We start from the raw sequence: 20699 nt of genomic DNA on the forward strand, positions 1-20699 counted from the left end.
TAGTTCTGTGTTGCAATAGTGTAGTGTAATATACTGTATAGCAAAGATCTGCTCAAATACCTTTGTATTGTAATAAAACTAATGAGAAAACCTTTTCCCTCCAACAACATTGGTAATGTTCTTAATCGCACTGAATGGCTGTGTGCATGTGTGAGCCAAACGCCAGCTGCACTCTGTGTCACTTGAAAAATACAGTATCTGCATTCAGCACCACCCATGAACACTTTTTTATGAGGGTCCTGTCATTCTTTTTTACAGCTGATGCTGTGTTTTATTTCCACTAACTGCGTTAACCTTATTTACAGCAAAACAAAATTAAGTCCTGGCGTTATCAACAGGCTTCATAACAAGTTTGTTTCCTACTCACTGGTTTTCATTGTGCAAAGAACACATTTCAATTACATCCGTAAGTAGCATCTGTTGAATATGTTGCTGCAAATATATCTGAATTTAAATTGCAGTTTTATTAAGGCATCGGCAGGATAAGATATGACTAATAGTTTCTTGGAAGCATGTTTAAAAAATGAATGTCAGGTTTTACAAGTACACTTTGATCTTCCTTTCTTGTAAGACTGGAAACTTCCTCAATTATGTTTAAGTTGGTTAAGCTTTTTTGCCAAGTCACAATGTTCTGTGTGTTCTTTTTTCCTTATTTATGCTTTGCCTTTTGCTTGTGGGCAATGGATGTTGAATAAAAACAAAGGTGGGTCACCAAAGCTTCAACTCCATAAACTATTTTTGGTATGACTTCATAAACCTGTTCTGGCTCAGTGGTCTTTTCTTATTTCCCTGCGATTCCTAATGTGGTACCACATAATGTTTCTTTATCAATAAGAATAGAATTTATAACTATTGTTACAATTGGGAGGGGGGGGGGGGTACTAAATGGGGAAAATCAGGAATTGACAGAGCCATTTAGTCAATAAGTAAAATAAATATTCATAACCCCCAGCTTGTAAGTGATTTCTCCAGAATATGACCCAGCAGCTGAATTCTTTATTCTCTGGGACAGCTTTGGTGAGATTAGTAATACTCCAGGTACACGTGGTTAAACAAACGTTTACTATGATAATAATAATTGCTTACACTTATATAGCACTTTTCTGGACACTCCACTCAAAGCACTTTACAGGTAATGGGACTCCCCTCCACCACCACCAGTGTGCAGCCCCACCTGGATGATGTGACAGCAGCCATAGTGCACCAGAACACTCACCACACATCAGCTATCAGTGTGGAGTAGAACAAAGTGATGAAGCCAATTCATAAATGGGGATTATTAGGAGGCCATGATTGGTAAAGGCCAAGGGGAAATTTGGCCAGGACGCCAGGGTTACACCCCTACTCTTTTTGAGAAACACCCTGAGATTTTTAATGACCACAGAGAGTCAGGACCTTGGTTTTACATCTCATCTGAAGGACGGCGCCTATTTACAGTATAGTGTCCACACCACTATACTGGGGCATTAGGATCCCCATAGATCGTAGGGTGAGCACCCCCTGCTGGCCCCACTAACACCTCTTCCAGCAGCAAGTGGTACCATGGGAACCACTCCCATCCAGGTACTGACCAGGCTCACACCTGCTTAGCTTCAGGGGGTTGCCAGTTGTGAGTTGCAGGGTGATATGTCTGCTGCGCAGAACTGAATGAAAGTAAACAAACAACATGGAGAACAAGCACGTACACATCTTGAAAAATGCGCAAGCTTCAAGTTCCAACACCTCTCTTCTTGTCCTCTCCTGTCTTTTTGTCTTACCCCTTTCTTGTTGTCTCTGTGTGCTCTTAATGTGGTCTTATATTGTGTGTTTATGCACTCTTTATTGACAGTCATTAACCCACAACTTATCTACTGTAGGTATACCAAGGTAAACTTTACAATGGTTTCTGATCAAGGGACCTCCACATCTCGGCAAACATCCTCTCTCCTAGAGGATGAAGGTAGAAGTGTTTACTCTGCCAAGTGTCATAAACTTTATCTAAAATATAAGAGACACTTCTCAGTCATCTAAAGCTATAACACTATCAATCTTCAGATTATTGATAAAACCAATAATGTACAGTAATACATGAGATCTTGGTGTTAGTATACGTAGTGTTTAAACCTACTGTAAATATTATCACTGGCTTAGAGAGTTTAGGAATATTGTGCAGGCATCTGAAACAGTACATGAGCTGTGGTCACAGGTTGATCTGAATACTGTAATAATACCTTTGACTGCAAAATTAGTGTTACTTAATCACATCAACCTAGTGACATTACAGTATTTTTTCACCTGTGCCCATTTTGTCTTTTAATGAAATGTTCGTATTATCTATCCTAGAGGAAGTATTTTTCCCTGTCATTTAGCTGGACAGATGCATCATTCACCCCTGGGCCATGGCATTGATTATGGCCTCTAAATCTGAGCTTCATTTGGTAAAGAATTTTTCTGGATTTGCTCTCTTTACCACACGAGCGTTAAATAACAAGGCTCTGATTCTCTATGAGTTTAGTATTGATCATTAAGTGATTCTTTTCCTACTGAAACTTGGCACCTACCAAATGATTCTCTACTGTTGAATGAGGTTAGGTCCCCATCATTTTGCTATGTGGAAAAATTTCACAACTCTGGTCAGGGTGGTGGTTCAGCAGTCATTCAACATGTACTGTAGGTGATTTACTCAGCATGTTAACTTCCCAACACAACCATGGCTACATATTAGACTTCGATAATTTTGTGGTGGGCATTTCTAATCTAGTAGCATTCCTGACCACACGCCTGTCTTACTTGACCTGGCAGTCCTCATACTTCTTACTAATTAAAATGACAATGACCTCTCATAGATTGAGTTTAGTGAATCCAACCTGTCTGGTGCAGGAGATCGCAACACCTCCAGTTATTGTAACTGACATTTAGTTGGGGATTCTGTTGCTTTTTATAATGAGACACTAACACAAATTATTCATAGTATATCTCCTAGTAAAACTTGGCTCCTCTCATTCGCTCATTCTTCCTCCGGTAGGCAAATGAGCTGTGTTCTATGGAGGCAGCAGGATGACGTCTTGAACATTTGTGGAGGAAGATGAGTCTGACTGTTCGTTTACAGGCTTTATGAACTGCATCAGCTGTCCTACAGGAATATTCTTAACACTGCCAGATTCTCCTCATATTCCAGTCTTATGAAGCAAATGTTGTAGTTTTCATTTAGTCCTTTTTTCACCACCAATGAAACATTCAGAATAGTTAATATGTCTGTTTTTTCTCTACTGAGCAACGTCACACGTGCTCATGCAATATTCTGACAATACAAAACACAAAATGTATAATCAGCTGCTGACCTCACCTTCTGCAGCCATGTCATCTACACCCACTCCTGCTCTTACTGATTCAGGCTCCTCTCCTTTTATTGCTGTGGTTGCTACTTATGTGATTGTGTCAGTCGCTAAAATGAGAAAACCAGTAAACAGTATTTTGGACACCATTCTTGGATCTAGTTTCTCTGCTTTTTGTCCATTTGTTACTCCTCCAATGAGTCCTTGAAATCTCATTTTTTGTACCTACTGTAGGCTTAAAATCTGCTGCTACCACAGCTGTCTTACAATTGTCTGGACCCTGAAGTGCTTAGAAACTACTCTCCTATTTCCAGTTTGCCCTTTCTTGCAAAAAAAGGGAAGGAGGAGTTGCAGCTCAATTATAATGTTATCTTCTGCCTAATGAGCTATTAGAGTCTTTCTAGCCAGGGTTTAGACAGCGACAAGGTGCTGAAACAGCCCTTGTTAGGGTAATTAATGACTTGCTGATGTGTTTTTTTTACTCTTTGTCACTTATTTTCTCCTCTTTCCGGATTTAAGTGCAACTTTTGATAATTATGGATAATTATTTAGGGAGTACAGATACTTCCCATCAGGGATTCAGTTTCAGTTTGGACTGACGAGTCAATTAAAAGATCTTGACCATTTTAAATCTCATGCTCTCCCAGTTACTCATGGTTTTTCAAAGAGTTGTGCTCCTAACCTTTACGACCTTTACTTCTGAATATATATTTTCATATTTTATATACAGTATACCATCAGGGACTTACAGGTTTCGCTTGTTAAGATGCCACTCAGTTTTACTTTCAGAATAAATCACATACTACAGTACTACTGCTGCAGTTTTTGCACTTTACAGCTGCCTCTCTGATATTAAGATATGGATACTATATATTTTATCTTTCTTAATCTAAACTGTGATAAGACTTCTGTCATGCGTATTGCCTTTCACAGCTATACAAATGTGATGTTTTCTGTGTTGTAGTCGATGGTGATTGAATTAAACCCCTAAATAAAGTAAGAAACCCTGGTGTTATTTTTGAGCCAGCGTTGCCATTTGAAGCTCATGGTAGAAATGTCAGAAGGGTATCCATTTTTATCTGTGTAACATGGCCTGGCTAAGGTCCTACAGTAACTCACTCTGGTTGATGCTTAAAATTGATTTGTGCTTTTACTTCATCAAGGTGTAATGTACTGTAACGTCTTATTGACTGGGATATCAACTAAGGTAATAAACAGGCTTCAGAATGTCTAGGTTTCTGTGGCACATGCGCTAACTAAAAGTGTTCTCAGTATCAACTCTGCAATTTTAAGTGGATTTTAAGGTTGTCTGACACTCAGAAATCAAACCCCAGGTTACCTTGAGGAATTATCACGTAAGTACAGTATAATCTGTGGTCTTCTTATTCAACCTCAGACTAGGCTCTGCTCTGTGTTTTATACTGTTCTTCCTGTGTGCATTTTCATGATTGTGAAGCTCCTTGCCCAGATCCATTAGGAACTCTGTGACAGTGGACATTTATAAACTAGCTTAAAGACCTGTTGTTTCACTATAACTTTTTATTATAACATTTTATCGTACTCATGGATTTACTTGGTCCATTTGGTGTAATTTATTTATTTTCTGTTACTGTACTTCTGTTATGTGTTACAGTAAATGCATGTACTGTTGTGCAATGCATTAAGTTTATAGAAAAGCATTTACAAATGCAGTCTGTTGTTAATGAAAAAAAATCTATTACAACGAGTATAATGTTGAATACAGTAGTTTTGTGTAGGTAGGCTGTGAAGCCAGAAAATGTCTCTGGCCTTGCACAAGAGGTATTTCCTGGCTTCACCCCTTGAGAGGGCAAAGTGGTTCAGATTCCATTGAACAGTGTCAGAATGTGAAACACTAGTAAGCATTTTAACGCTATCACTTTTAGTACACATATTTTTAACAATTTTAAGATTACTTTGTTCTGACTTTAATTCATTTGAGCCAGCTGCTAAGAAAAGTGTAAAGCTTAAAGTTGAATTAGGCATTTAAGAGTGGACTTGACCACTAATTGGTTTTGAAGTCTGCTTCAGGATTTCGTAAAAAGAAAGAGAAAGAAATCACATGATTCCATTACTGTGGAAAGGCATCCTTCTAACAGGATTCACGGAGGTCCCTGTACAACTAACTGGCTTTAAGTTACAATGCCTGGAGTACAGTGGAAAGTTAATTAAGTGTGAAGAATAATATTGTTCCTTCAGTTGTATATATTTGACAATGTTCTTCAATATTTACTGAACACTCATTCACTATAGCAAGTGACATTAAAAGTTTCCAGTGTAAAATTTGTCATTTAAAGTGTAATGTGGTCCAAAGGATGCAGCGAAGAGAATTAGAAATTACAGTGCTGACACACTGCAGGCACGTCATAGAACAGGACTACAAAAGAGCAGAAAGAGATAACAATATACTACACATCAAAGAGCCTCCTCCTTGCACAAATTATAAAAGGAATAAAGACCATTGAGGATGGTCTACCATGGGCAAGATGGATAAAATGTGCTAACATATACGTAGGAGAACAGAAAAGGAAAAATATAAAGGGAAAGACGAGAATAATAAAGTATCCAAATGACAATAAAGTAGAGAGTGATGAAATTCATAATGTTTTATCTCCTGAATCAAATATAAATTTAAATTTAGGGGGCACCAGGGTTCATCTCAAGGGTCAAGGTTTTTCATCGCATAAAAAGTACCAGGGTGCCGGTCTCAAAGCATATTCAATCAAGCTTCAATTTAACCTCCTGGGTAGGAAGGGGACAAAAACAAGAACTGCCAAATCAAAAGAAAAAGCCAGGGCAGAAAATCTGAATCTGACACCAAAAACAAAAGTAAATCTAAAATAAGGAGGATCATCAGGAGCAACGCAGATGAAACTCGCATGGGTTTAACTCACCCCTGAATCTTTAAAATCATGGGCATACTGTACATGGTTTACCAATATCCATCTCAAGAATTATTTAGTCAGTGAATGAAAAGTCCCTGAGCCAAGCAATAGCTTGTGGTCTGGCTGTATTGAGGGTGTGTAGTCCTCAACAGTCTCAGAGAGTTATTGTGCATCTCAAACCAACATTCTCCAGCCAACTGTTCTTTTAGCAATGAAATATTTCTGTTCCACATGGTGACACCAGAAAAGCCAGAGACTGTTTACCCATCTCAGGCAAACCTGACCATTGAGAGCCAAGCTGTAGGGTTTTGAGGCATTTTGTTTCATTTAGCACCTGATAAAGACCTGTGAAACACAGCAAAGTTGTCTTCCTCTCAACTTAATTGGTTCAACGAACTCATTAAGGTCTGATAAGGACCAGGGTATCTTTTTCCTACTATAGATGCTGTATAACTGGACATCACCACCAAAAGCCTGGTCACAAGTTTGAGACTCCCAGAACCAAATGGAAAAACAAAATGTCCATTTAGGATTGCAGCGGTGTGATGATGAATGTCCTGACTAACATGGATGTGCTTCAGTGTCTTGTGCTGTATGCCACAGGTAAGATTAATTTTCTGCCTGAAAATTGTTGTGCTTGATGTCTGTATATCACAAGAGTAATCGAACCATCTTGAAGGACCCCCAGGAAAAGACATCACGATCGATAAGAATGAATCACTTTAAATCTCTGTAACCGGTAGGCAACCGTCTAGGCTACTTTTTTCATTGTTTCCTGAAGAGATCTACAGTACCCCTTTCCCCGCCAGTCAACAGCCACGGACAATGTTGACTTATAATGTTGACATATCAAGAACTGCTTTCAGGCTGTGACAATAGTCTCAGACAATATCTCAACAGATGAGTTCACTTTATGAAAGCTTATATGCTCAAAGAAAGGAGAAGCACATATCTTTGCTATATATTATGAGCATTTCATACCCTCCTGAAAAAAATAATATAAACATTTTTTATTAAATAAAATCCTTCTAATTAATAAAAGTCATTTTAAAATTACTTTTAAAAGAAGTTGCATGTTTATTTTTTCTGTCAACAGCAATTTTAAATGGCAGATCTTTGCACAGTCGTTATTCATTAATCCCTTGTTTAAATATGAACACACTGCTGGAGTCTGTCTTATGTCAAGGTTAATAAAAAGTAAGTTGATAACAAATAAACGTCTTCATTATGCATCTGTGAACTTGGACTCTTAGATCTGGTCCTGATTTTCCCTTCTGAGGATACATTTTTTTAAAACAGCCCACAGGCCAAAGATAAAGTGTGTCTGTCAGCTGCCAGAAGACTTGATTCAAATTTCTGTTGTCTGTGCAAAAAGATTCCTTTGCCCATGGATCAGCATAGCCAAAATCATGCCTGTATGCTCACAAGCTTTTTTAACTCCTTTTGAATGCAAGGACATCTGCAAGGGGCGGTGTGGCGCCTCTGTGGCTCAGGCTCTGTACCTGTGGCTGGAAGGTTGCTGGTTCGTATCCCGCGGCCGACAGAGGAATCCTACTCCGTTGGGCCCCTGAGCAAGGCCCTTAACCTCAGCTGCTCCAGGAATGTTGTATAAATGGTTGACCCTGCACTCTGACCCCAAGCTTCTCTCCCTGTCTGTGTGTCTCATAGAGAGCAAGTTGGGGTATGCAAAAAGACAAATTCCTAAAACAAGAAATTGTATGTCTAATGAAGTGATCTTATCTTACTGGACAATTTTATTATGTTACTCTGCCACTAAGTACATGTTGGCTCCTAACAGTTTCTTATTTCTAATGAGGGCAAATACAGATGTGAATACAGATGCAGAAAACTCAAAAGAAACAAAGATATGGTACATTAAAAAAAAAGTTCAGGAATTTTTTTCAACATTCAGATTTGAACAGATTTAAGGACTTTATGCATGTGATCCAGTTGCAAGCTTATTTTCTAAATAAATAAAAAAAGACTAAAATGTATCAAGAACGGGGTCTTACCAACAAAAGACCAGACTGACAAGTACAGAGCACACAGTATCCAAACATAGTACTAGTACTGTAAATCCAGTATGAATAAGAAAGAAAGGCCAAAGGGATACCTTGGGCATTCTTCATCCATCGTACTTCTGGAGTGTTCTTTAATCAAAATTATTTATACCATGCAATTATGTTATTATACAGGTGTTAAAAACACTTCCTACAGTAGGGTCTAATCTTCTCAGCTTTCCCTCTCTCACACAAATGGATATGGAAACCCGGTGGGTGAGTGACACAAGGCCAATGTTTAATATTCCACTCACTGGTGATCTCTAGAGTTACCTCATATTTCAATTAAACAGGGAACTAGCAAAGCAGTGAAAGACAAAATTATGAAATTGATGATGAAATTAAATCAAAATAGAAAGAAGCAAATGTTCTTGAATTCAAATAATACATGTTATGCCTTTTCTAGATATGCAAAATCTGTTCATATTTACAGTAGTCACAATTGGAAACTGTAGAAGCGGTTTCAAAGTGACACGTTACCCAGGGGCAGGGGAATCAAAGTTTCACCTTAACTTAGTGACTTTTTAACCTCATACTGTAGGACAAGATAAACTCTAGTTTAATTAACTTAAAATGATTGTCTGAAAACTAAAGTAAAAGAGTTGTAGGGAGACGAGCACAATCGCGTTTGAAAAGCTCCAAGGAGAACTTCAAAAATAAAATAAAAAACATCTAAAAATAGCATACAGGCATTGAGTTGCAGAGGCCATTCTACTGCTGACTGTCGATCATGACATACGACATACTGCTATTTCTAGTTCAGGAATTAACACACATCTATTGTACATATCAAAGAACTGTAAAAGTGAACTGGTTCGTGATCTGAACACGACTTGCTTCACCACGGGGCCCCTCAATGTGCAACACAACATATTTTCAATCGGCACATTCAAACGAGAGCGATGAATTCCCGATAGTGGCTGTTTTTGTTGCTGCTGTGGATGACCCTAATGGAAACCCAGTAAAAACAAACAACGACCAGTCATAATCGAGTAGGTAACAAGTTTCTGAAGCGCAGGAGAGAAGAGCGGGATAAGCGATCTCAAACACAGAGGAACACCAAATTATTACCACACTGTAATAATGCTTTTGTATTTTATTTGGTTTTGAGTCTGTGCGAGCCGCGGAACTAGCAAATGGTAGACAAGCCACATTTTCAAACTAAACATGTAGACTACGTGAGGTGTTTTAACTAGAAGTTACTCTAGGAAACTTATAGACGTTTCCCGCAATTGTACACAGGCCGTGTGGGTCGCCTGGCTAAAATTTGGCGTTGCCCCGTCAAATAAAAACGTGAAAGCGAATGTACAGTTCAAAGACTGTTCAGCGATTGTACATAATCGGCAATAAAACATTGTTTTGTCTTGTTTTTTTCCTTGCGGTCTCTCCTGTATTTCATTAAATGGGGAGGGTATTGTGAACCCAACCTCTAACCCTTCGGATTGCAGTCGCTCTCCCAAGGACAGCGGCAGGAGGAGCAGACAGGAGCTTTTCGGAGTTTGAGTTGATGAAAGCATACAGTACAGTACCTGAGGTCAGCCCTGGCACAAGACTGGCTCAGCGGACTGGCCATCGTGAGCATCAGTCATGCAGTGGGTCGACTACTGTCGTATAAGAATGCTAGTGAGGAATTTGCCTCTCGAAATCTAAGCGAATTGATTTATAGAAAGTATTTTTTTTATAAAACTTTCCCATCTACTCGGCTTCACTGATCTCAGCTCCCTTGTCAGTGAGTGCACTTATTACTCATTTCTATTTCTTTTTACAGTTTCTTTTCTACAAAGTTTTGTCATTATTTATTGTTATTAATGTTTCTGTTTATGGCTTTAAATATTAAAATACATGTTATCCATGTAGAATTTGTGCTTCTTGTTTGTAACTTTATTATGTGTGCTTCAAAGCTGGAGAATACGTTTTCTAGTTACATAGTTATATGATTAATTGAATTGTTCTAAATAGTCAAATAAAGTTGTGCTGGGAGCTGATGATAGTAGTGTACTGTATGGCAAATCATGATCTGGAGGATCCTTTCTAGGGCTCCCAAAAAGCAAGGTCTGGACGAGCCTCTTAGTTTCATGATTCAGGTAACCAATTTAAAACTTTACCGTCAATTTCAGAATATTAAGAAAACAACCAGTTGTCTGTCTGCCTTAAAAGATTCAGTACACGACAAAGCCTTGTATTGTGGACATTGCTGAATCAAATGTAGACTTTGTCAGTTCACTTGTTCCTCAAGACATCTGCTTCTTTAGTCTACTCACTGTATGTTCTGTCGAGGATGAAAGATGTTTTTTTTTCTGTTCCTGTGCTAATTTACTTTAAATTATACTAAGATACTAGCAGCCAAATTAAGTCAGCAGGCAAAATAGGTTTTGAGTCATCTTTGAGCCAAGATTAAAAAAAAAAACAGAAAAACGCCAATGACAAGGGTAAACTTCAAACATTTAAAAAAGCATAGGGGGCTGTACCAATTAAATCCTCATTTACACCTCATCAGCACTCCCACAGATAAAAGTGAAAGGCAAACGTAAAGAGATCTGAAGGAAAAGAAAACAGCTCTTTGCCATGAAAACAAAGAAACAGACAAGCGACCCTGTCAGACCAGCTGATGTCACTGAGCTAGAATAGTTAATAATTGAAGGTACTGTATGTGTTGTTCAGACTTTCACACAGGAGCACTAAAAGAATTTAATTGCATTAGCTCTAGCTGATTACTTTTAAAGTGTGATTTGGCACTGTTTAAAACTGTAATTATTTATGGCAAGATTCAAATGTTAACACTGTTCAGAAATTATTGATGTAGCTTGTCTCAGATTCAGCAATTCAATCAGGGAATTTAATAAAATGCTTGAATAGTCACCTGATCAAAGATAATAGTTTTAGCACACAGAGCGCTTTTAGTTTAGCTAATTAGAAAAAACAAAACCCTAAGTGGAATAGCAAGAAACATAATAAAGTGTGACAATAGGGTTTGCAGATACTTTGTTTTTTGGTCTATTCTATTGTTTTGTTTTGAACAAAGGCAGTTTTAGGGTGGAAGGTATGAAAATGCTGTCAAAGATTTTGAATTCTTTTACACGGGCTCTAAAGGCATCTTATATTGTGCTATTTTAAACATGCCATTTACAATCTAATGTACCTCTCGTAGGCTATACATCATCATCTTCACAGTAGGAGTAGTAATAAAAATGGTCTATTTTTCCTTTGTCTCTAATGACAGTATCTCAAAGCACGGTACTGTAAAAGAAACCATAAGAAAAATGTTAATACACAATTTAGTACAATTAATTACATACTGTAGCATGAAATGTAAGTGCACAAAAAGTGTTTGACTGACCTCTATGATGTAACAATGGCTGAAAGATTATTCCACAGCCTTAGAACAGCAGAAGAGACAACATGGTCTTCCCAATGTTTGGAATCCAAACAGCACAAATGACATGTTGGTCTAAGGAGTGTGTAGTTAATAAGAGTATTTTAATATTTAATAAAACTAATATTTAAAAATGTTATTCTGAAACTCACAGGAAGCCGTTAAAAAAGAAAGCTAAATCAGGATTCATGCAAATTCATTTTATTGTTAAACTATTACCTTAGCTTTGAACATACTGTATTGCAAGTAAGGTTAAGGTACACTAGGATGCAGAACATTATAGTAATGAAGTCTAGAATTATTGGATGCAAAGGATTGTTGCAGAAAAAAAAAGTCTTTCGGAAAAGTGAAAACATGATCTTCAGGGATCTTTTTGAACCAAGGCTGAAGTGGTTCATCCATCGTATCTGGAAATCAATGATCTTTTAACTGAATGCCAACAACCCATTTTTTGCTGTGCTTTTTTTTTGTTTGTTTTTGCTATTTTATCACTTTTGAACTAGTTTAGAATGACTGATTTTGTTGTTGTACTCACCCAGTTTTCAATTCAGTAGATAGTTAGGGTAGATAATAATGAATGCGACAGAGGGAAGACCTGTGTGGAGAGTATTTGGCATGACTGGACTACCTGAGGAAATGTCAGCCTACAGTAGCTACAGTATGAGGATGGGGCTGCTGCCCACCCCCCTTGCCTAGTTCTTGTCTTGCATTAATAAATATCTATATCTTCCCCTGTAGTTCAGCCATGCATGGGTTTTAGGCAGTACAGCTCTTCTCAAATTCCATCTGAGTCACAGTATCTCACGGTACGACATTTATATCCACGCAAGTGCAACACAAAATACTTTTACATCTTATAATGCCAATGTCTGTTTTTTGTTAATATTTTTGGCCATTTTACTAAATGTGTCTCTCCACCAATCCAACAGACAGGGACAGTCCTAAGTTCTACCATAATAAACCTGTATAGCAGGCAGGTGCTTTAACTACCTAAACTTTGGTGCTGCTAAAAATTAAATGTAGAACTGTTGACTCACCTATTACTTATTTATGCTCTCAAGATTTGGAGTGAGAGTAAACCATGATTGACAACTTTATTAATACATTTTGACAATGTTTCTTCAGTTTTTTAGCTTTTTTCAGCTATATCACCCTGCAACTCACAACTGGCAGCCTACAGGAGCTCAGCAGGCGTGAGCCTGGCCAGTACCTGGATGGGAGACTCCTGGGAAACACTAAGGTTGCTGCTGGAAGAGGCGTTAGTGGGGCCAGTAGGGGGCGCTCACCCTGTGGTTTGTGTGGGTTCTAATGTCCCAGTACAGGGACTGGGGCACAAATACTATAAAAAGGCGATGTCCTTTGAATGAAACATAAAACCAAGGTCCTGAATCTCTGTGGTCAATAAAAATCCCAGGACATTTCTTAAAAAGAGTAGGGATGTTACCCCAGCGTCCTGGCCAAATTTCCCATTGGCCTTTCCAATCATGGCCTCCTGATAATCCCCATCTATGAATTCAGTGTTCTGGCGCACTATGGCTGCTGTCGCATCATCCAGGTGGGGCTGCACACTGGTGGTGGTGGAGGGGAGTCCCCATTACCTGTAAAGTGCTTTGAGTGGAGTATCCAGAAAAGCGCTATATAAGTGTAAGCAATTATTACTATTATATTTTTTCAAGAATGTAACATTTAAATAAGTGATAATTGCTACAGTATATGGTGTCTGGCATCAATATACAGTATATAGTAGTGGAAATGCCAGAGAAAACCCCAAATGTAGTGACAGCATTTTTTGGCTAAACCAGACCAACCAAATCCATCTTTCCTTTTACAAATGGCAACTGGAATCATGATATGGCAAAAATGGCAGTAGTGAACATGGAATATCCAAATTCAGTAATATTTTTATAATAAGATTATAAATAAGATCTAATATAAAATGGAGGTACAGTAATTTCACAATCTTGTACAGAACAGAAAGCACAGCCTTCTATCTTTTGAAGTGTTGTTTTATTTTATACATAACTTATACTATCCCAAATGTTACCCCCGGTTTAGAAATAGCCTCCTATGCAACATTCAAGTCCCTTGTCCCGATATTAACCACTGCTAAGGGTTTGCTTAAAGACTGCAAAAATAATTAAAGGAAACAAACTATGCAAAATTGTGAAATGTTAATAGAGATTTACAAGCCATCTGATCACATTTTTCATTAGCAGAAGGCTGTTTTAATACTGTTCTTTCATCAGACTCTTAAACTAAAATAGAAAGTGCAACATTTGAGTTCATGAGGTTTTATAGTTCATTTTGGCCTGTGCAGCTGCTATAAAATGGCATGCATTTAGTGTGCAAGTGTGGAGAACCTCTCAGTTTATACCTTTTATTCACATATTGAAACTCTGTTCTGTAAAGGTAAATACTGTGTACAGGTACAAATGTGAATGCTGTTTGTCAGCGGGCCTTCAGCGCTGGCAGTGCTAACTGGAATGATGATCTCATTCTCTAGAGCTGTAAATCTTTTTTTATTCGCTTGTGTAATCTTAATGTTGCCTGTACCATACCACCCTTTTGTTCCAGCATATTCATTTCTGTATTTATATTATTAATGTAATGTGTAATGTGTACAGTATGTGTATTACATTTTTGTATTGTATTTATACATTTGCACTGATAAATTGTGTACTTGAATTACGATTAGTGGAGTTTGTTTTACAGCTGTATACACCAGATTGGGTAAAGATTTGTGGTGTATAGAAATAGTGGTAATCAGCACAGAGAGATAAAAATCTATTATGTAGTTCATTGTGGGATACTGCTAATCCTAGATCTGTTTTGAATATACTTGATTGCTACAATTCTGCAGTTTACAGCATTTAACCTTATTTGTCAAGCTTAAAGAGAATGCTAATGCTCTAGACAAAAAAGGCTATTGATCCATACAATGGTATAATTTAACTTAAATTAGTTGTAAGCTTTAAAAATGTATCTTATGTCCTGCTCTGATTGCTTTCTGGCTCGGCTCAGTAGTTCAGGATTGATGATCTGATGACTCAAATAGTAAGTCTGTCAGACAGGGATATTATAGTATTACCTGAATGACTAGATGAAAAATAAGGCATATCTTTATCCCAGTAATATGTCCTGCTGTGAATTGACACAGAAAATCTGCCTTACATTTAAACTTTTGGGTTTTATCAGGAAGAGTGTTACATCCTGGTCAGCTGAATACCTGACAACTGCATGACACATCTACAAAAGTACATGATGTGCCCAAGTACCATGGAGTCTGATTTCTGTGATGAATGAGAGTTACAGCCAGAGATCAGCACAAAATTATGACCTACAGTCTACCTGATACATTAAGGTTTTTGGAAGGTTATTGCTTATCACAGAAGTGAAAACCTGAGAATCAGAACAATCTTTAAATCAATAGGACATAATAGTACTGAGTTTAAAAAATGATTTACTTTGAGGTGACAGTTTTATATTTACCCTCCTGGGATCATGACTTTGTCGTGGTGAAGGTGCTCGAGTGCCCCAGGGAGCCTTAGAGCTTAGAGCTATGTTGTTGGGAGATGTGTGCTCCTTTTATGGCAAAGCGGTCTAAGGTGAGGGGCCAGACAAAGAATGATCCAAGCTAGACTTGTAACGAACAGTTCTTTCCAGATCCTATGTGGACGACACAATCCGAAGAAGTGGGGAAACACTAGGAAAAAGTCATGCAGGAATACGGGGCTGAAAACAGGGGGGGGGCGTGTCCAAAGTGGGCTGGTGCACGGGGGAGGTGTGGCCGAGGCAAACAATCCAAAAGTAATCCATAGAGGGAATCCAAAAACGCAAGAAAGTCCATAGCCAGGTGATCCATCCAAACAAGGAATTAAAAACACGAACCGGGTCGGAACCGGCGGACAAGGAACAGGAACAGAGGTTAAAACCTTAAACGGGGCCAGGCGCTTCCAGGTCCCGGACTCACACGGTGCGGAAACCAGATGCAGAGCCAGGATGAACGTCAGCGCCTGGCTTTTTAGGTGGGCTGGGAAAAGGGGTTAGGTGCAATGAATTAAGTCTGAAGTGAAAGGGCTGGAGCACCCTTAAGGAGGAGGGACTATACTCGTGACAAGACTCCCATATGGTTGCTTTAAAAAGCCACAGAACCCTGCGTGCGCCAGGTGGCTGGGCCACCCGCATCACCCTGCCAGGCTCAGCCAGAAATGGTGACGTGGAGCCGTCACTTGGAACTGGCTCCTGGGACATGGAATGTCCCTTCTCTGGTGGGGAAAGAACCGAGAGTGTGGGAGGTTGAAATACATATAGCCAGTCTTTCCTCTACACACAGAAGTGGCTCTGGATCTAGACTTCTCAATCGGGAGTGATCTCTCTCCTGTTTCCTTGCTTCTCCCCTGTGTGAGAGACCGTGGGCAGACATGAGGATACTGGTTGGGTGACGTTCAGTTGGAATTTGTCCCGGTGGACGGTAGAGTCACCTAAATGCAACCACAAGTTTCAGTGAGGAAACCACTGACTGATATTTGTGCTTATGAACCTAAAAACTGTTCAGAGTATTCAGCTTTCTTCGAGGTGGTGGGAGCAGTGACTCTAGCTCTGTTGGGGAATGACAGACCTGGAGTGGCGCGGTTGGGGGGAACAGCCTGCCTGATCTGAACCCAAGACATACAGTAGGAGGAACAAAGCAGATTCTTACATGTGATATTTGATGAGGCGTGGGGAGGTTGCCATGCCTGTGCACATGTTTTGTTGACTTGGAGAAACCTTCTATCCTAGGGTCTCCTGTGGAAGGTGCTGTGGTAGTATGGAGTGCTGGGGCCACTGGTCCCAACTTTGCAGAAACTTGGATTTGCTCCAATACAAAAACCATGTTTAGATGTTAATGAGAAAAGTAGAGGCTATAACTATTGGAGAGATTTTTGTCAAGCTTCGTGCCCTGGAAATGGATGATCTGGTAAATGAGATTGAAGAAATTTCTTGTCAAATGACATAATTCATTCTTGAATTGCCGACATGACTTCAAATATTCTGATGCAAGTTATAGAAGAGACTATCTATGTATCGGAGTGCAGTCTGTTGCTTGTTTTTATTTGGTATGTACATAATAGTGCCATAAAAAACATTTTCTCTTTTGTGAGCCTCTTCAGACATTCTTGAAAATAAAAAAATTCTTTGCCAAGCAAGAGACTGATTAGAAAGAATGCCTTGTATTTCTAATGGAGCACCATCTACGCTGGGAGAGAACTCTGAATTTTCCTCCTTGGTGAAGAAAGAATCTCCACACATCATTGTGACTCACTGCTTCCTACACTGTCATGCACTTGCTCCTAAATCATGTCCTGTCAATCTTCAATAGCCTTGAGCCTTGAATTGAGGAACTGTTGCTGTTCAAAATACAATCAGTAATAATTTTGATTTTACATATACAATTATCCATCCATTAAACAACCTAAAAGAATTGTTGTTTTATTCTTCTAATTTCTAATTGGTAGAAATAGCTTCTTTGGGGAGGGGGTGCAGGACTACAATGTAAGGAATGTGGAACCTCTAAAAGGTTAAGAACCCCTACTCTACAATCATAGCATTTCTTTCAAAAAGGAATGCACCATTTTCCCTTTCTACCTCTCTGAGGTCCAAAACAAGTAAGCTGTATCATTCAGCATACTTCTGCCTTTTTTTTTCACATTCATTCTGGTTCCAACCCGCTTTGCCGCTGCCTCTTGGTTAACTCCTCTCTATGGTCAGGAGGCTACCTCTTAACCAAGTGTGTTAAGCCAGAATGTACACTGAAATACTTTATAAACACTCACAAAGCATCTGATTCTAGGATGTCTTTATCACTTGTGAAATATCTTTGTTTTAAAGCCCTCTGATTTAACATAAAAAACTCAGTCAACATGTTTTCGGGATTTACAAGCAGAACACACAGTTGTACTTCTAAATATGAGTAATTGTTATAAAATCCTGATTTGTTCACTGTTGATATAAAGCAATTTGTCTCCACTCTATATTAACCTCAAATGCCTGTCAAAAGCAGATTACAAAGTGAACGACTAAAATGTGTCCTGTCCAAGCCTTCTCTGTTTCATTACAGAAACTTGGCAGGGTTGAAGACCTGAATGTAAAATGGTTTTGAAGAATAATGACTGATTTAGTTTGAGTTTCAGTTTTCTGTAGTTTTATCAACCAACACATTTGTTATTCAACAGGAAATTGTATCCACATGTTGAATTTTGTTTGTTTATACAGTTGCCTAGAACATGCTTTCCCCTTTCTGACCTTCAGTAGCTGAAGAATGATCACGTGTGCAAGGAGTTGTGAAACAGTTGTTATGCTGCTGTATTACTTTATGTCCAGTATTTGATGTTATCTGTTTTTGAAATTTCCATTTGTGTATGTCTGTATTGTATCACAAGCCCTTATTTTATATAACCATCAAAATAATGCACTAGATACCAGTAAGTGAAACCAATACTTTTTAACTGAAGTCATTAACATTATGAAAGACCTTTCCAAAGTCATTTTGCAACTAGCTTCTCTACATTAGTTCACTACTGGTAATTTAATATACCAATTTTAATTTAACAGACTCTTTCAAATACCTGTAACTTAATTGAAAAATCACTATTCTGATGCAATGCAGTTGCAGATGCAATGCAGTTGAACTCTGCTCCACATTCGCTAGGATGTTCTCATGTTAATGAAGTGCTTGACATTTTATTTAAATTGTATAATGATTGTAAGACTATAAAACTGTTTATAACAACAAAATTAATTTGATGAAGCAATTGAACAATACATTTTTAAAATCAAATTACACACATTTTACACGTCACAATTCATCATTGCTGATGTAGAATAATATCTAAAATAATTACGATTTATAAGGTAGGATAGGTTGGGGCTGGATTGGTTAGGGCCTTCTTTGCCTTTGGTGAAATAGCAGCTCCAATCACGTCATCCAGACTTGCAGCGATGAGAGTGAAAGACACATCAGCAGACTTTTGAGGCAGTCTGTAGCTTTCTGAATATGGGATGTACACTCTATTGTGCATGAGAAAATTCAAGATGACCCCTCAGCCAAAATATACTTTTTTTAGTTAAACATAAATTGTATTCCAGAACTATATATATTTTTTTCCTATCCAGATACTACCCATGTCGAAATCAGATCGGCACAACAGTTACTGCAGATTTGCATTAACTGATAAATCCTTGCGAGCTCACCACTGGTGGTTGAATACTGCTCTGCTACAAAATGAGATGTTCCAAGACGATGCAAGGGGTGTATAGTGGTAATTCCAATCACACAGATATAGGTTATTAAGTAGTGGGTAAGGCAATAGGTTATAAACACTGTAATCATAAAACTGAGTGACATGTCTGTCCCAACAGCTGACTTTTTGGCACTGACTTTTTAAAAAAATGGACCAGCATGTGATGAAATACCTTGGTCCTGTACAAAAGATACATGTTTCTCGGAGCCTGATAAACTCCTTATGGCTTGCTTGACATTGCGTTAATGTTTTTCTGGCGAACACTTACAGGTCGCAGTGACCTTTGATAAGTTAATTACATTAAAATTAGATTGAGGGGGACAGAAACAATAGCATGGACTACACACTTTTGTGTAGGTTTTATTTGTGATTAATTTAAGATGATCATGCAAAGGCATGTTGAAAAATGAGAATGTTTAAGTTTTAAGATACTGTACATACTTTAGGACAATCAGAATACTGTACAACAGTTAAGTTCAATAGCAGAGTTTCAAAGTTCCATAATGTGCAACCTCATTGGGTTTCCCAATACCAGTGTGGTGCTTTTCACTTTGTCTTTAAGCATAAAAGAGTGTGGACTTGTACGGGACTTTTGATCTGGTTTCTTAGTGGTGCATTTAATTCGATCATTTTCTGCTGATGTACAAGAAGATAGAAGAAAAACAAAAGCATAAGCCTCACTAGAGTTCCCCCCAAAAATATGATTTCTACCATAAGTCCTGTCTAAACAGCAAGGGGAGGCAATGCCTTTACTAATTACCCATGGCAATATTTAACTAGTTTCACTTTAATAGACGGTTTTCTCCTTTACCTTTAGGTTGCAGGCTTTCCTTCACAGTTTCTTTGTTTTGGCACTTTTTTTGACTTCTACAGCACCTGTTTAGGTCTCAAGCAAAGCCCATAAGCTGTGTTTGCCACACCCTTTTGCACAAATAGCTCAGAGATAACAGAAGACAGCTGCACTAAATCAACTAAATCAACCCACTGAGTCCTTCAAAGTCCCATGGCTCTCTGGGAGTTGTAGTTTCAGCCACACAGCTGAAGCCATGACAAGTTTAGAAGGGCTATTAACGAGTTCAAGTCATGTAATTTCATGAGAACCTCAGGTGCTCAATGTTTGGTAGTGGAGTTAAAATTGTTTAAACCAGTTTATTAAGAATCTATACACTGTAAGAATAAAAAATGATATGTCAAGAAAAGCAAAAAATATGACCATAGCCTCCTTGAATAAAGGAAGGTCATCTGATTGCTAGCGGCTTGATAGAAGGCCAACTGTAAGTGAGAGAAACTGCCTGGAGAGTTAGATGTTCTGCTTTCACAATGTAGCTGACAGAGAAAAAAGGAGAATGGGTTTGTGATGGACAGGTGTCATCCTGGAAAGCACAGGATTGTTAAACTGTCCCGGGAACATGGCATTTGTGTAACTCATACGCACATTCAAACTACAGTGGCTAAGCATGAAAACCTGCAGAAAGTAATAACCAGCACAACAACTGAATATTTTTGTATGAAAATGATCTGCATGTTTAGAGGACACTCATGGGTAACATATTGACAGCTGAGACATTACTTCATCATCGTCTGGGGGGCTGGGGAACATTTGAGCTGGTTGCAGTTGTGGAAGTGCGATGATGTTGGGAAGAAGCTTCCTTAACACAAGTGCAGTTGCTCAGCGATAGATTAGCGAAGGTCTTGACTCAACAGTTTTCCTGTTCCTGCAAGTGTTGAGGACAGACCTGTCAGTGTCGATTTATCAGGGCAATGGAAGA

The sequence above is a fragment of the Atractosteus spatula genome, chromosome 4 (genome assembly GCF_055471065.1).
Source record: "Atractosteus spatula isolate fAtrSpa1 chromosome 4, fAtrSpa1.hap1, whole genome shotgun sequence".
NCBI classification, from domain to species: domain Eukaryota; kingdom Metazoa; phylum Chordata; class Actinopteri; order Semionotiformes; family Lepisosteidae; genus Atractosteus; species Atractosteus spatula.